Source organism: Bombus affinis, chromosome 12 (assembly GCF_024516045.1).
Source record: "Bombus affinis isolate iyBomAffi1 chromosome 12, iyBomAffi1.2, whole genome shotgun sequence".
Classification (NCBI taxonomy): domain Eukaryota; kingdom Metazoa; phylum Arthropoda; class Insecta; order Hymenoptera; family Apidae; genus Bombus; species Bombus affinis.
In genome coordinates, this window is record NC_066355.1 from 1,318,757 (window position 1) to 1,334,902 (window position 16,146).

Consider the following 16,146-nt stretch of genomic DNA (forward strand, 5'->3'; position numbering starts at 1 on the left):
AGCCAACACCACACGGAGTTCCCAGGCGGTCACCCATCCAAGTACTATCCGTGCCCAGCGCTGCTTAACTTTCGTGATCGGACGAGAACGAGTGTTCTCAACGCGGTATGAGCGTTGGCTGAAACAAGTAGTTTTGTCATTCAACATTAATATGCAATAGACTATTTAAAAGTACATAAGAATGTGCGTGGAGATGAACGTATTTGAATCCAGATGTCTAAAAGTTTACCTGCCTCCGTTTTCAAATACTAGATTTTGTCGAAAACAAAACACGCTTCTCTTTCACGACTGATCTCTATTAAGAGAATTCTTTTCGTTTCTTTTTGTCACCTCTCAATATCCCCAATATACGCATGCCTTCGTTAAACGTCCACGACCGTGGTCACGTACGCCTTCTTCAGAGTATTTGGCGGAAAGACTGTAGGGGTATCGATGACTCATTAGGCCTGTCGGCACTTACGTTTCGTCGGTCTCTCGTATCAGTCTATCAACGGTGGTGTACTATGTACCGGCGAAACCATTGGAAAGTTCTTTGTTGTTGATTGTGTAAAGTCAGTCGGCATCAGCGACCAGGCCACACACCGCGGGCAATATGGCAGCCAGATGTCTGCACATCCTTGGCGCGTATCCTCCATAGTCTTAAGGATCCACCGTGGGTCTTGGCATTTTCACAGTTAAGCTCCTTCAGAGCAAACAAGTATCTTTCGTTTCAGGTTACCTTTTACATTTATTGTTTACTACGGATTAACACGGGAAAGTTGGTTTTCATCACGTTCTTCGTATCTTCCGTTAACAACTTTCTCTCGAGAAACATACATGGAGACATCCTGCTATCGATGTAATGACTCTTTCAATATTTTCTCGTATTTCCCGAACTTGTTAAAATACTTATTCAATTTTCTGACGAAGTATTCCGATAATCGGTAGGTGTCTTGTATACAGTAGATTTCAAGTAATTCCACAAGAAAAAATCTAATTCATTTTCAGCATCTTTTATAAAAATAGTCAAAGACAAGATGGTAGAACACAGAATTCGCTACATCTCGTAAACGAGATAAAACAAAATATATATTGATATAAGTAGTTTTTATTGTTTTTGGATACTGAATTCATCTTTTAAATATTGCTCATTTATTATAAAACAACCTGTATATCCCGAAAAGGTTTCTGGGGAAAATAGATACTAATCCAAACCAAAACCAAACTCGCTTACTTAGAAATTACACGCTATAATCGACCGTTCTATGCAAGTATCCCTCTGTAAACAGTGAATCCTACAACTTGAAACTTGCATTTTCGGATTCTACGCATCGGAAACTATAACATTCCATATGGAAAAGCTAATAATTTTTGATCGTCCGAAAGCAGCCCTCTTTTCTGATGAAAAACGGTTCTAAGGATAAGATCGCCCACATTCCAAAGAAATCTTGACTTTTCGTACCATCGTAAATATTGGAGAAACTATATAAGATATAGTAAGGAAGTTCAATTGAAACTTGTTGTGCTTTTTATGGCCTATATTGTGTATGTGAAAAACGTATGCCTGTCTAGTATACCTGTGTCGTCCGCGAATGTTAGTACTGTGCTATTGGTAGTTGCTGGTATGTTCGCCGTGTATAATGTGTATAGTATTGGCCCTAGGACGCTTCCTTGTGGTACCCCTGCCTTGATGTATTTAACTTCAGAATATGTGTCCTTGATTTTTATTACAAAGGTTCTGCTGCTTAGGTAGGATTTTATTAATTGGTGTATTTGCTCCTAATTGTTTGTAGTAGACTTTCATGGTTAATTTTGTCAAATGCTTTCTCTATGTCCATAAAGAGGGCTGTACAGTATTGCTTGTTTTCTAGTGCTATTATTATTTCGTTGATAAGCCTGTGCATTTGCTCTAACGTGGAGTGTTTGTTTCTGAATCCAAATTGGTGTTCCGGTATTAATTTTTTTATCTCTATTATTGGTTTTATGCGGTTATATATTATTTTTTCCAGTATTTTGAAAAATACTGGAAGCAGTGATATTGGTTTGTAAGATGCAGTTTGGTGGTGTGTATATATTCCTTATTAACTTGGCTGTGTAAATGGTGTTTGATATCGTTTTTGACTATCACTGCGGTTCCTCCGTGCGCTTTTCCTGAGGGGTGTTTGGTACTATATATGGTGTTGTATGGTATTTTCATGTAGTTTTTTGTAGTGAAGTGTGTTTCTGAGACAAGTAGTATGTCTATATTGTTATTGTATATGAATGTTTTAATTTCAAGGATCCGTTGTTGTAGGCCGTTTGAGTTCCAGGCTGCTATTTTCAACGTGTCCATTTTTATTTTTCGCTTAGTACGTTTGTAAGCAGTTGTAGTATGACTGTGATTTGTTTTTTTTTTTTTTATTTATTAGAATATTTACAATCAATTCTCGTTGAGAATTTTCAGTAACTTAGTTTGGCGTGATACAATGACATGGATTATAATAGCTTTATATTGTTGATTCTAGTAGGACTAAGGATTTAATCTAGTGGGTATTTTCTTTTTAGTCTGCGGATCTGGTCCGTCGTGTCCAGTAGTTGGGTGACTAGTGGGTTGTGGTGGTTGTTGACTCTTGTGTTGTATCTGCTTCTGGACTTGTGTATTTCATCTTTGACTGTAGGTATCTTGAGGTCTCGGTGGATTGTTTCGTTGGTAACATACCAGGGTGCATTTAATAGAGATCTTAGCGTTTTCGATTGGAAGCGTTGGAGTATTTCAATGTTGGAATTACTTGCTGTTCCCCATAGTTGGATTCCGTAGGTCCAAACTGGTTTTATTACGGCCTTCAAATGGTAACAGAAAATCAATGCTGTCCGCAAATCGTAGTTTCCAGGCACAAAATTCGACATATTCAACGCTATTACAAACTATGTTGTTGTATGAAACTTGTATTGTTTTGAGTCGAAAATGTTTGTGAGATGTCAACAAAGACTTTTGGCATCAATGACGCAGTTTAGTCATAACTACATTATCAGCTAGGGCCATCTATAGGCAAATTCCGGTTTCATACTTACAGACCTGATAATCTAAACCACTATTTCTTTTATGGTTTAAGCGAATATTTACTTTGATGTTAAAGAGACAATGAAGATAAAGTTACAGTATCTAATTCCTGCATTTTTCGGTCGTTGTAAAATTATTTGAATGGAAAGAACATAAACAGTTCAGTTCTCTTTTTTCAATCAAATCCCTTCTTTTCATATAAAGGTGTAATGGAAAAGTTTCCAAAGTGGTAGAATAATCGTAAAAAATAACGGATTTATATCTGTTACTTTACATAATCATAACATGACCCATCAGATATGACAACGACACGGTAAATTTATTATACGCATAAAATTGTCAAATTATGTGTCATAAAAAGCTTAATGGATAATCTTCCAAAGAGAAGTCTGTAGTTTATAGTGGCACAAGATTTCTTCGAAACATAAAGCTTCAGCCTCAAACATCATCTGACAAAATCTCAAGATAGATAGCACCGGTCAAAGGTACATTCTCCAAGTCGTCGAGATAATTTATCAGGACTTTGCCCATGGGTCTTAGTGCGAATCCTTAGTCCGCTTGATATATCTGTATATATATAGTAGCGCGTGGCTGACAATGAGTGATGGATGATGCACATACGCGGTCAGATGGGTCGGAAACCATTACGTTTTATCGACTCCAATAGAGATGATCACCGTACTGAAAAACTCCTCCAGCGAATCGAGTTCAAGTAGTTTTTTGCACACGAATTTTGTTCGACTAGTTGAAGTTACTTCCGGAGTTACCATTCTGCGTTTTTACCATAGTATGTGCATGTCAAAAATACTTTCATGTACAGTTGGGACAAAGATATGTGGGCAGATAATGGAAGTAGAAATATAATCAAACTAATATTGATTTTACATATTTTATTTATTATAAATTCTTAGAGTACATAGATTATTTAATAAGTAATTGAAATTAATACTTCCATTTTTGCATAAATAGGCCGTATTTAATAAAATTTCATTGATATATGTTTCCACTACGTGTCCATTTATTTTCGTTCCTGGCTGTATAACTCGAACATAAGGTCGAACGACGATTATACAATATACAATGGCTCACAAAAGTATTCGAACACTATTAGAAACTTTGTACGTATATGTTATACAAAACATCTTGAAATCTCATTAGTACTGTAACGAGACGAGATTCTATTAGTAAAATTTGAAACGGTTTTCAAAATGTATATAAAAGTTTCAAGATATTTATTAAAATCATACGTATGGTGATGTTTCGAGCTCGCGGAACACGAAGGTATTCTTGTCGCCGTGTCGCGTAATCGAATGAGGCCTGATTTTCTCTATTCGCTCTTTTAAACGGTTCGCGAATTCCGAGTTGGGCTGTTGCTTTGTCGGTGCGAAAAATTCTGTCAGAAATCGTATGCCGGTGCCGTAAACCATTTCAGCGGCCGTCGCGTTCAGGTCCTCCTTGATAGCGGTTCTTATGCCAAGTAAAACAATTGGTAAGATTTCTACCCAGTTGCTCGTATTGTGACATTTTATTGCTGCCTTTAATTGCAGGTGAAGACACTCTACCATCCCGTTGGACGCGGGGTGATAGGCTGTCGTGCGTAGATGGTTAATGCCGAGCAACCGGCACAGTTCGTTAAATAAGTTTGATTCGAATAGGCGTCCTTGGTCGTTCGGTATTTTTGCAGGCACGCCAAAACGAGCTATCCATGTAGAAAGGAGGGCTTTCGGTTGTCGCTTCCATGTCGGCGATGGGAATGGTTTCAGGCCAAAGCGAGAAACGGTCGATGCGCGTTAGACAATATCGGTAGCCTTGCGAATATTGCATCGCGATAATGTCTATGTGTATGTGCTCGAACCGGCCTGCTGCCGTTTCGAACGTTCCGACGGGTGAGGACACGTGCCTGGTGACCTTGCATCGTTGACACGGGATATATTGCCGTGCCCAAGTCCGGCAATCTTTATTTACGGACGGCCAAATGAAACGCGACGTCACCAACTTTTGCGTGGCACGTATCCCTGGGTGGGAAAGTCCGCGGAGCGAATTGAATACGTCGCGCCGCAAGGATTTCGGTACGTACGGTCTTACAATGTCGGCTGATACGTCGCAGTATATTTCTGCGTCGTAACCGGGAAAGCGTATCTTCTTTAACCGTAACGCGGTTGTACCGGAGTTGACGATATCGCTTAGTTCATTGTCGTTTTCTTGCGCGGCAGCGAGAGTTTGATGATCCACGGCCTTCCCTATTGCTTCGATGCGTGACAGAGCGTCGGCTACGTTGTTATCTAGCCCTTTTATGTAACGTATATCGGTGCTGAATTGACACTCAAACCGCTCAACGACTTGTTAAAAGGCGCGAAAAAGGGCAACGCGCCCATAGAGTGGTCGGAACAGTCGGAAAACAGCTTTCGCGAATCGCAACGTGCTCTCGTGGATGCCACGATCCTGGCGCATCCGATACCAGGTGCGCCTATCAGCCTCACGGTAGATGCATCCGACTACGCAGTGGGAGCAGTATTACAACAACGCGCGAATAACGAATTGCAACCGCTAGGGTTCGCAACGAAATCTCTGACCCCCGCTCAGCAAAAATATAGCGCGTACGATCGCGAACTACTCGCAATATACACCGTAATCAAACACTTTCGACACGCTTTAGAAGGCAGAAACTTCGTAATATATACCGACCACAAACCTCCTACCTACGCGTTCAGACAAAAGTTAGAAAAGTGTTCGCCGCGACAATTTCGATATCTAGACTACATCCCTAGCGGTTGTAATTCGTTATTCGCGCGTTGTTGTAATACTGCTCCCACTGCGTAGTCGGATGCATCTACCGTGAGGCTGATAGGCGCACCTGGTATCGGATGCGCCAGGATCGTGGCATCCACGAGAGCACGTTGCGATTCGCGAAAGCTGTTTTCCGACTGTTCCGACCACTCTATGGGCGCGTTGCCCTTTTTCGCACCTTTTAACAAATCGTTGAGCGGTTTGAGTGTTTTTGTGGCCCCCGGTATAAAACATCGGTAGAAGTTTATCATACCGAGGTACCTACGTAGTTGCTTAGCGTTCGCGGGTTTCGACAATTTTATAATCGCTTCGACGCGTTCGGGCTGCGGCTTAATTCCGTCGGAATTTACCGAGTACCCGAGGAAAGTAATTTCGTGCACGCCGAATTCGCATTTCGTGGGGTTTATCACGACGCCGTAATTATTGAGGCGGTTGAACAGAATTTTCAAATGCTCGCGATGTTGACCTTCGTCGTCCGATGCTATAAGAAAATCATCGATGTACGCGTAGACGAAATCGAGCCCGCGTGTGATTTCGTCGACGAATCGCTTACATGTTTGCGCGGCGTTCCGAAGCCCAAACATCATGTTCGTTGCTTCGAAAAGACCGAACGGTGTTGCTATCGCGGTTTTTTCGATGTCCTCGGGCGCAATCGGAATTTGATGGTACGCGCGGACGAGATCGATCTTTGAGAAGATTCGCTTACCATGCAGATGATGCGCGAAGTCATCGATATGTGGCTGTGAATACTTGTCGGGTACGGTGCGGGCGTTCAACGCACGGTAGTCGCCACATGGTCGCAGGTTTCCGTCCTTTTTCGGCACTACGTACAGAGGTGATGCCCACGGGCTTTTCGATGGTCGCATCACGCCCTGCTCGATCATGATCTCGAATTCCTCCTTTACCTGTTTAAGTCGATCAGGTGCGAGACGGCGGGGTTTGTTGTAGACCGGCGGGCCAGGCGTGGTTTCGATGTGGTGTACCACACCGCGTCGAGTCCTCTCTTTTCCAAAAATCGGTGGGCGGGTGAGGTCCGAGAATTCTGCCAGGAGTTGGTGATATGGTGATTCGCCGATAATGGTCTTAACGGACACTTCGTCTGTCGTGGCGGTGTATCCCCTCGATGACATTTGGGTTGCCGTGTCGATGAGGCTTTTGTTTCGCGCGTCTACGAGCAACCCGTAATGACTTAGGAAGTCTAGGCCGATGATGGGGGTTTGCACATCGGCTACCGTAAAGTTCCATTTGAGGGCACTTCTAAGGGACAGGTTCAGCTCCATCGCTAAAGTGCCGTACGTTGCGATGCGCGTCCCATTGGCAGCGAATAGTTCATACGCTGTTTTCTTTACGTCCCTAGATAGCCTGCTTCGGGGATAAACGCTGATATCAGCACCGGTGTCAACTAAAAACTAAGAACGAAGTCTTCGTTCTCTGGTCCAAAACAAAGATGCGGCGAGATCCCAAGCCTCTGTCGTCCGACGCTTTTACGGACGGCTGGGGTTGTTTCCCAACCTCCACTTACAAGGGGTGGTACATTTCATGGCGCGATCGCCGAACCTCGCATGTTTGCCTCGCCCATTTGCTTCTAAGCAAATTCCGTCCTGGCGCGGGTTGTCTCGCGAACGCGAACGGCGGCGGGGTCGAGTGAGAGAGTTCGAGCGTCTTCGTGGTCGACGATACCCGCCGATTCTCATAGCCTTAATTTCTTCTCGCAGTCTGCTGATCTCGGCGGCCAGTGCGTCGATTTTGCCTTCGTGTGATGCCGGGGGCTCGGCGATTGTGACCACTTTGCGAGCGCGCTGCCCGTTACGATATGCCTCATCGATTTTATCCGCTGTCCTGGTCAGTTTCTCGATGCTCGTGTCGTCCACTACAGCCAGGACTTCCCTTATACGATCAGGGAGGCGATTCCTCCACAAGTTGAGGATGGATTCATCGGACGCGAGGGGGCTGGCTAATTTCTTTAAGTCGTTGTAAAACTGGGAAGGCTTTCTGTCGCCCATCTCTTCCCGTTCGACTAACCTTTCGCCTTTGGCGCTGTCCGATTCGGTCAGGGCGCGGATCAGCTCGCTCTTCAATTTATCGTACTGGCCTGTGGCGGGGAGGTTGGTCACTGTGTCCTCAATCTTCGCGAGGTAATGTGGGTCGAGGAATCCCATGAGGGTTAAGGCTTTTTCATCGTCGTGGCTGATGCCGACTACTCTGAAATATTTCTCCAAAATGGAAAACCAAATCCCGGTCTTCGTGGGCATAAAGGGCGGCACGCGGAACAATGAGCCGGCTGGAGTTTGTTTGCTCTCCTTTTCCATTGGTGTGAGTTGCGGACTATGATATTCACACTGCGACTAGCCTATCGCTGTCACCTCTTACACAAAAATCACGTCGGGGTCACCAGTTTGAGGTGATGTGCGTGATACGTGTAGAAGAATCACTCGGTATTGTTTAACAATAACTATTTAGTTGCTTGTGTTGCTTGTGGTATACACTAGCGCGCCGAAAGCACGGTATAATTATCGGTTCGAGATTGTAAGTTCAAGCTCGGCGCGATACTTTACGCGGTGGTTCAAGACGAGACGGTTGCACAGATGTCGAGAAATTCAGATTCGCTATTACGTACGACTGCGGACGAACAATTCAGATAGGCGTCTTCCAACTTGCCTCGCGGCTCGCGATAGAACAGAATGAATTTGTGTCGCGATGATGCTCCTTAGGAAAACTGTGATTGGGTGTGTCTAAGGCTACGGAATCATCGGATTCGTTGAGAAAAGTGTTAGTTCAGAGAGTGAGGGAAATGGACGTCGTTGTTAATTGGCTAAATTGTGAGTTGGTGGTTGGAAAGGGATGGTAACTGCCCTTCAGAGAAAGTTGCTAGCGAGGAGCGTCGTACGTGAGAAGAAGCAATTTCCCGTAGTGGATGGTATGTGTAGGGACTATTGAGACAAAGACTATTTGTCCCTTTAGAGAATCTTAGCTGCATGAATCCTAAGATTTATAGCGGGTCCTTAGGCTGGCTGTAAATATTCGGTGAGAGTGTATCGACATCTGGCAATCATCTGTTCAAAGGGTAGAGTCCTTGTGTAGCGAGGCACTGGACAGAAACTGTTGGGAAGTTTGTTGTCGAGTGCCGCTACATTTCTTTCTGGTATATATTATTAGGATCACAGATAAAAAAGCGGGAGGAAGTAAAATTCACTTGTACTATAGAAGCAACAAGCAAAGGACGCCAATATAGAATATAATAGCGTACCTATCCGGTTTTGGCCAAAATGTGACTTACACTCTTTTGCCCACCGACCAGAGAATATATTTATGTAAACTTTCTTCAGTGTTTTTCAAATGTTCGGACAATTCTTAAAGTGAGCTTCGCGTATTACGGGATACTTTATATAAACGATAATTGAGGGATTTTATACGAAGAGATTGTTTTAAATGTTAAAGGCAAAGTTTACGATCGATAAGAAAGCTTCCGACGAAATTGCATCCTCGAATCGTATTCGTAAGTTTGAATAATTACGGATGAAGGAAAAATTTTATTCGGAACGTAACAATGCCTTTGATAATGACGTTACATTATTTTTCCTTTCTCTTCTTTCCGTGTTCTATCCCTTTTAATAGTTTAATTCTTCCTTTCAGGTTCTTCCTTGCTTTTGCCAACGTACTTTTCCCGACTACTTTTAATTTCTCGACTTTTTATTTGACCATTGAATCCACTTTGTGAATTATCCTATTTAATATTAATACTGCTTTGCCTCATTGGCTATCAGTAATTATGCCGTTCTCTTTTGAACGGGTGCCTTTAATTTAAAAATTGTAGAGTTTTTGGTATTCTTCTAGCAATTTTTCTTTCCTCGACAATTCTTTGTAATAATTTATGTCTTATACTTTATAACCTTCTCTTTAATTTATTAGCAAACTAAATTTTTAAAAGTAATCTTAATATAGTAAATAATAAAATAATATGGATATATAATTTTTAAATTTTAGTACATCTATTTATATACTTATTTACTGATATTGTTTAAAAATTAACTTTCATAATGTACAGGTAATATACAAATATAGACGTACCACGATGTTCACATATTAATGTCGACTAGCGCACGGGAAGTGTTCCAAATCGGACTTCGCCTTTTGTATCGGATTTCCGAGCATCTATTTTGTCAAAAATGTGTTCTAGACAAAAATCAAGCGGCGATTAATGTATAAGAGAAATTATTCAAAACATTGACTTTAATAAAATATATCAAGATCAGTCAACATTGTAAATTTTTCTATATACTTACTTACATTAATACTTACTTACATTAATATTACTTACATTAATATTAGAACACAACACTAGCTCTGTACTTTATCTTTGTATTATTGTACAATAAGATTTAATTGTACAATACATTTTTGGCACAAAAAAAAAGAAAGGGTTATCCCCTTTATTCCTTAAATTCAATGCAGTCCTTTTTTTTACATATTTTAATAATATTTGCGATAATTAATGGTAACAATATGATTTTACAATTTCACGACAACTTTTACCCTTTCCTTTATGATAATTTGGTATATTATAAAAATACCGATGTTCATTTCTTTTGGAGCTAATTATACAAACTAAATCTATTTAACAGTTCGAACTGTTTCGAAGAATTCCTAGGTTGAAAACGTAAACAAGTGTCCAAATATTATTGTATTATGAAAATAAGACAACTTTTGTTAAAATCTTATTATGCAATTAAAAATTAGTGTTAGAAGGAAAGTATTTTAAAAATACAGTAAATGATTCATGTTCTCGTAGAATAAATGATATTATATTTAAATCATATCCTTTTATACAAACCAATAAATACAGAGATAGTGTTGTGTCCGAATATTAATGTTAGTAACTGTAATTAGTAACGTGTAATTACCCGCTCCATTTTTGTCACAATACACTTCGACTATGTCATTCATTTATAATCTTTTGCTTCTTTAGAATATGGAAAAAACAAGTGTGCCAGCAACAAGACCCTTATATAATTCTATATATAATTCTATATATAAATTCTTTAGGAAGCAATGCGTAACATAATTAGAAAATAATTAAGTATCGACAAGCCTAGCAAGTAAGTATGTTATTGCATAAAGAAAATTGAGACAATATTTAACGTCTTTTTATACGTTTTATATACAATTCGTATAGAAAGATTTACAAAATTGAAAAATCTTGTAAACTAATAAATTTTTAATAAGTATCTTAATACTTTTTTTTATAAAGAATACAAAGATCCAGGTTTTATAATATTCACAACAACGCAACTTTCTCAATGGACATTTAAGCGCATTTTACACGCTGGATCACTCTGAACCGCTTAATTTTGTCTAATGAAATTCTTTTCCATTTGCTACAGCTTCGTATGTACACACATATATATATAGGGTATTCTACGTATTTGGGACAAGCTATGATCCTGAAGCTGTGTGTATATATATATCGATTCACTAATTAGAGGACGATCCTAATCGCACATATGTAAATATAGATATAGATATAGATATAGATAGTATATCGTGCATGTATAATGTTTGTAAAGATAAGAAGGAGGTTAAGCAAAGGAATGTGGGTTTTGTTGGTTATTTCTGATAGATCTAATACAATCATAAAGATAAGCACACATATTGACTGAGAATGTCACATATATAAATAAAGCAATATAGCAATGAATGATGGTTCGGTAGCCAATTTCTCATCATTATAATCCATGTCATTGTATCACGCCAAACTAAGTTACTGAAAATTCTCAACGAGAATTGATTGTAAATATTCTAATAAATAAAATTTCTCATCTCTCTTCCATACTTGTATTTATGTCTACAGCTTTAAACTTCCGAAAGTGATGATAATAGTTTCACATCTGATCTTTCATACGTTCGAGATTCATCTAATGGAATTTTTTCACTGATCATACCAAAAAGCGATGAGATTATCGAGAAAATTGAAGCTCCTTTTCAGTTTAAAGGTTACATAATTTACTTATGGCGTGATGTTCAACTTTGCAACATCGAGAATAAAGTCACGCAAGTTCTCTATCACGAGGCGGTCGAATTTCTATTTACTCTGGAACGAAGGGGATTCTAGGAAATTAAACACAACAGTAAAATTTTGTTATTGAGAAAATTATAATATTTCAGATTTTACTCTTTCAGATTTTTTGCGAACGAATTATCATATGAGAAAATATTATTCTACATTTTCACTAATTTTTCATAAAAAATCTCATGCCCGCTTGTACAGGCAGTCAAAAAATTATTTGTCATGCTTTGAGAGGTGATTTTGTACCTTTGGATCAATGGAGATCTACCGAAAAAGTAGCTACAAAATTGACCTTTACCTTGCACGTCAAGATTAAATTTTTTATTGCGTTCTATTCTACCTATTATGAGAATCAAAGGTTTCAAAGGAACCATGGGTCGCAATTTAACGTTCTCTTAGAAAAACATTTTAACATTCTAATAATTTTCGAACTTGTTCTACTTGTAGTATGCTTAGATTTTGCAGTCAGATGCTTGAAAGTAGCACCATTATAACCCATATCTTCCTTCTTTTCGTTTTCGCTATTTAAACAGCCCCGGACTCGCATTACTACAATACGTTCTAGTCAAGTTTCTCGCCAAGATTACATATTGATTTTAGACGATAAAAACCATATTTAACCCGATGTTTTAATTGCTATACGGATGTAATGTATGTGTCCGTACGAATAATTTCTTTTATGTCCAAAGAAAGAAATCCGCTGATGTCGAAACTACAGAACAAGGAGGCCACAAATAAGGAGCAGATCTGCAGTCGATCAACTACTGTAAGCTGGAGCACCATCATCGACCGACCTACCAATTTCTCCATCATCTAAAATCAACGCGCAATCTCGGGGAGAAACATAGCCGGAATGTAGACATGCGAGACCGGAGTTGCTTAAATAGCGAAGAAGAAAGATTGAAAGAAAGAAAGAGGATTTTATAATGTGAGTCTAGGGTAACTACGTGCGACAATAGATGCTATTTTTCATGCATCTGACTATAAAATGTAAGCACATTACAAATAAAATGAATTCGAAAACTAATAGAATTTTAATACTCTTTTTCCAGAAGAGCGATTGATTTGTGATCCATGGGTCCTTTTTTGTTTCTTGTGATAAGTTCTATGAGATGCGATAAAAAGTATTGACATTGGAAATTATGCTCAAGGTCAATCTTGCGATTCACCTTTTAAACAGATTTCCACCAACCCGAAGAAAGTGTAGAATCACCTCTAAAAGTCAACAAATAATTTATTGACACCCTGTACATGCTATTTGATCAGATCTTGTGTAAAATTATTAATATTAGACAGGAGATTACTGGAATTGTTCCGTAAGCAGCATATAGGGGTTGATATCTTATACAAGAATAGATCAAAAGCGTTGAATAAAATCTTTGATCCAGACTTTCGTAAAAATTGATTTGAAAATTTGGCAAGCGTTGAAATTTAAACGAACAGTTTTATTACAAATACTTTATATGATCTGCAATTTAAAAACTTGATAACTTTACAGACATAACTTTTTTTCATTCTCAATCTACCTGTATTTTATATGCAGCTGTCACCTAAATTGCTAATATATCTGAAAATTACAAGGGAAGAACATGTTTCGTGTGCGTATTACGTGCGTGTGTGTTCGACATCGATGACAGTGCGCTGTAACTTGTCATCCGTCGAATTAATAACCCTGGACGACTGGTTCACGAGAGAGAGAGAGAGAGAGAGAGAGAGAGAGAGAGAGAGAGAGAGAGAGAGAGAGAGAGAGAGAGAGAGAGAGAGAGAGAGAGAGAGAGAGAGAGAGAGAGAGAGAGAGAGAGAGAGAGAGAGAGAGAGTAGTGATTGAATGCGCGATGAACAATCAAGCGTCGTACGTCTCCGACCGATGAGAAGGTTTCAAATTATCTCTGACTACCGAGACGAGATTTACGAACGCTTACTACGAATGATTGTACGATAAGATGCTGCGATGCGATATACGACTGAACGTTATACGACTGAATGGTTAACGATACTCGTTCGTGAACGCGTATCGACGACTCGCACGAGACCGTTCACTGATCGTTCACTGATTAAAGCGATGCTTCGTTTTACAAATATTTAAAGATAATGTTTATAATTGAAGAACTCGCACAAAAGTGTCAACTGATCGTTTCGGTTGATAGGACAATTATATCTCCACGAATGATTGGAGATGTTGACGAGTCAAGGAATACAGATGAATCTGCTCCTTCCAAATACCGAAAGGTCGTAATGTTTCTTCGCTTCGCATCCGATGGAGGAGATGTTAACGATTCGAAGGCACGGACGAGGCGGAGCTAGTCGTTTTGAATGATTCATGCGAAGCTAATTCTCTGATTGATATTCACGGTTGAGCGATTCGTACCAGTCTGTCCGACGCCACGTGGGATTCGATCGAGCGTCTAACAAGGCCCGAAAAGGAGATCCAGAAATATCGCTTTCCTGCTTATCGCTGATTGCTTTTTATCGAACGCAAAACAAAACAAAAATGGCCAATCTGCATGCTCGCAAAGTGCTGGTCACTGCACTTTTGTACGCTAGAAACTCTGAAGATCCTAGGCGGGATGAGCATTAGCGATACCCGAAAGAGCGTAAGGCTTCGATGTTATTGGGTCGCGGTGCTTCGTCCGAGTGACGCTCTATCGGACCGTTACAATCTACTAAGTAGTCATCATTTATAAATAACAGTAGCCGTTTCTCGGCAATTGAAACTACGATGAATATACAAAATTTTTGTTCCTTTGAACGGACAAACATGATAAGTCACATTTTCTACATTTTATAAGCAGTTTTAGAATTCACTATGTCGACAATTATTAAGACAATTTCGGTATTATGGGATTAATTAAAGTTACTTTCATTTTCAATTATATCATATTAATGCTGTTTAATCATAAAGCGACATTAAAATTAGGAAATTAACAAAAATGTAGCTATTATATTTTTCTCCTATCATCGTCATTTATGACGCCTAAGGAAGGAATTAAACACTTTGTTTCATAATAGCAGTCTTTTCTTTAACTTTATAAATAAATTGGTTCATTCTACATTTTGTTCCTCGTCTCTCCAATATTTATGAGGCCACTAAAATCATAATCTCTTTGCGTCGCCTAAAACGTCTGCATTCCAGCCCTCGCGACCGGACGCAGCCAACGGCCTGCGTAACGTCATTCCGACCCTCAATAAACCTAAGGACCCACCATAGCCTTTCACTTTCACTGTATTATATCAACATGTATCTTCAGTCAATCCGTTTGTCCCGAAGAATTTCTTAAAATCACCTAAAAGTATTTTCGAAGCACATCTGGGTTTTAGAGAGGTCCTTGGGTTTATTAGGCGCACTTAAAAACGCGGAGAAAGCGGGTACGCATCTATTAGGAAAAATCGAACAGCTATCTAACAAAACAAGCTGGTTTTTCTCATGAACAAGGTCACCTACCAACCACGATGGTAGGAGGCTTCCTACTCATCCCTTCAAGCATCCCTACCCTCACTTCCTAACGAAAAGTGTGAACAACGAATCCGCGTCCTTCATGCACATGGGACACACCCACATCGAACTTTCTTCCGTATGAACATAAGAGCGACCAGCACAGTACAAAATCTAACGCCTAAAGTCTCAGTATAAGCACAACGCCAGAAGAGCGTAATTCACGTCAACTATCCAAGTCGGTTCTCGGCATTGTCGAACATTCACCTCTTCTATTAAGTATCCTACAGTGCTACGTCCACTAACATACTAAATTCAATTATAAGAGCCTTGCTCTAGTGTGCATATCTATCTTATCTTCGTGCGACAAGTTGTTATCTATTTATACCTACTCAACAGTGTAAATTAAGTGTTGGAAATATATAATTTATAATTCTGTGAATCACAGTGGTGTACTAACTGAATCACCCCTATTGTCTTAACCGAAATCAGGGGATCGATCAATTCGTGGTGTCGATTGCTATAATCGTAACGGGAATTTACGACTCCCGTTGACGTCTCTCCTCGCGATTGCGTCTCCCCGCGATTGGTCGAAAATACATGGTCCTTCGAGCCGGATTACGTGCCATTAAAATAGTGCACTGACCAGTGACTATACAGTGTCACGTGAAATCCACATTCCAACACCTTAGTCAACTGACCAAAGGAGCCGCCATTGGAAAGGAACACCTCCTTCGCTCAGCATCTACACGAGCCCACGCCGCACTGTAACGAGTATTAACCGATTCCCAGTTCAACGTCCATTTGATTAAGGTAAGATCGTTCCTACTATTAAAATCAAAT

General features: G+C 39.8%; 1 non-coding gene across 1 annotated transcript; it reads right to left on the reverse strand.

Moving 5' to 3' along the window:
• LOC126922875 (5S ribosomal RNA) lies at positions 1 to 119 on the reverse strand. Its single transcript, XR_007712975.1, has one exon. It is a non-coding gene; the product is annotated as a 5S ribosomal RNA (ribosomal RNA).
• Positions 120 to 16,146: the final 16,027 nt, after the last annotated feature.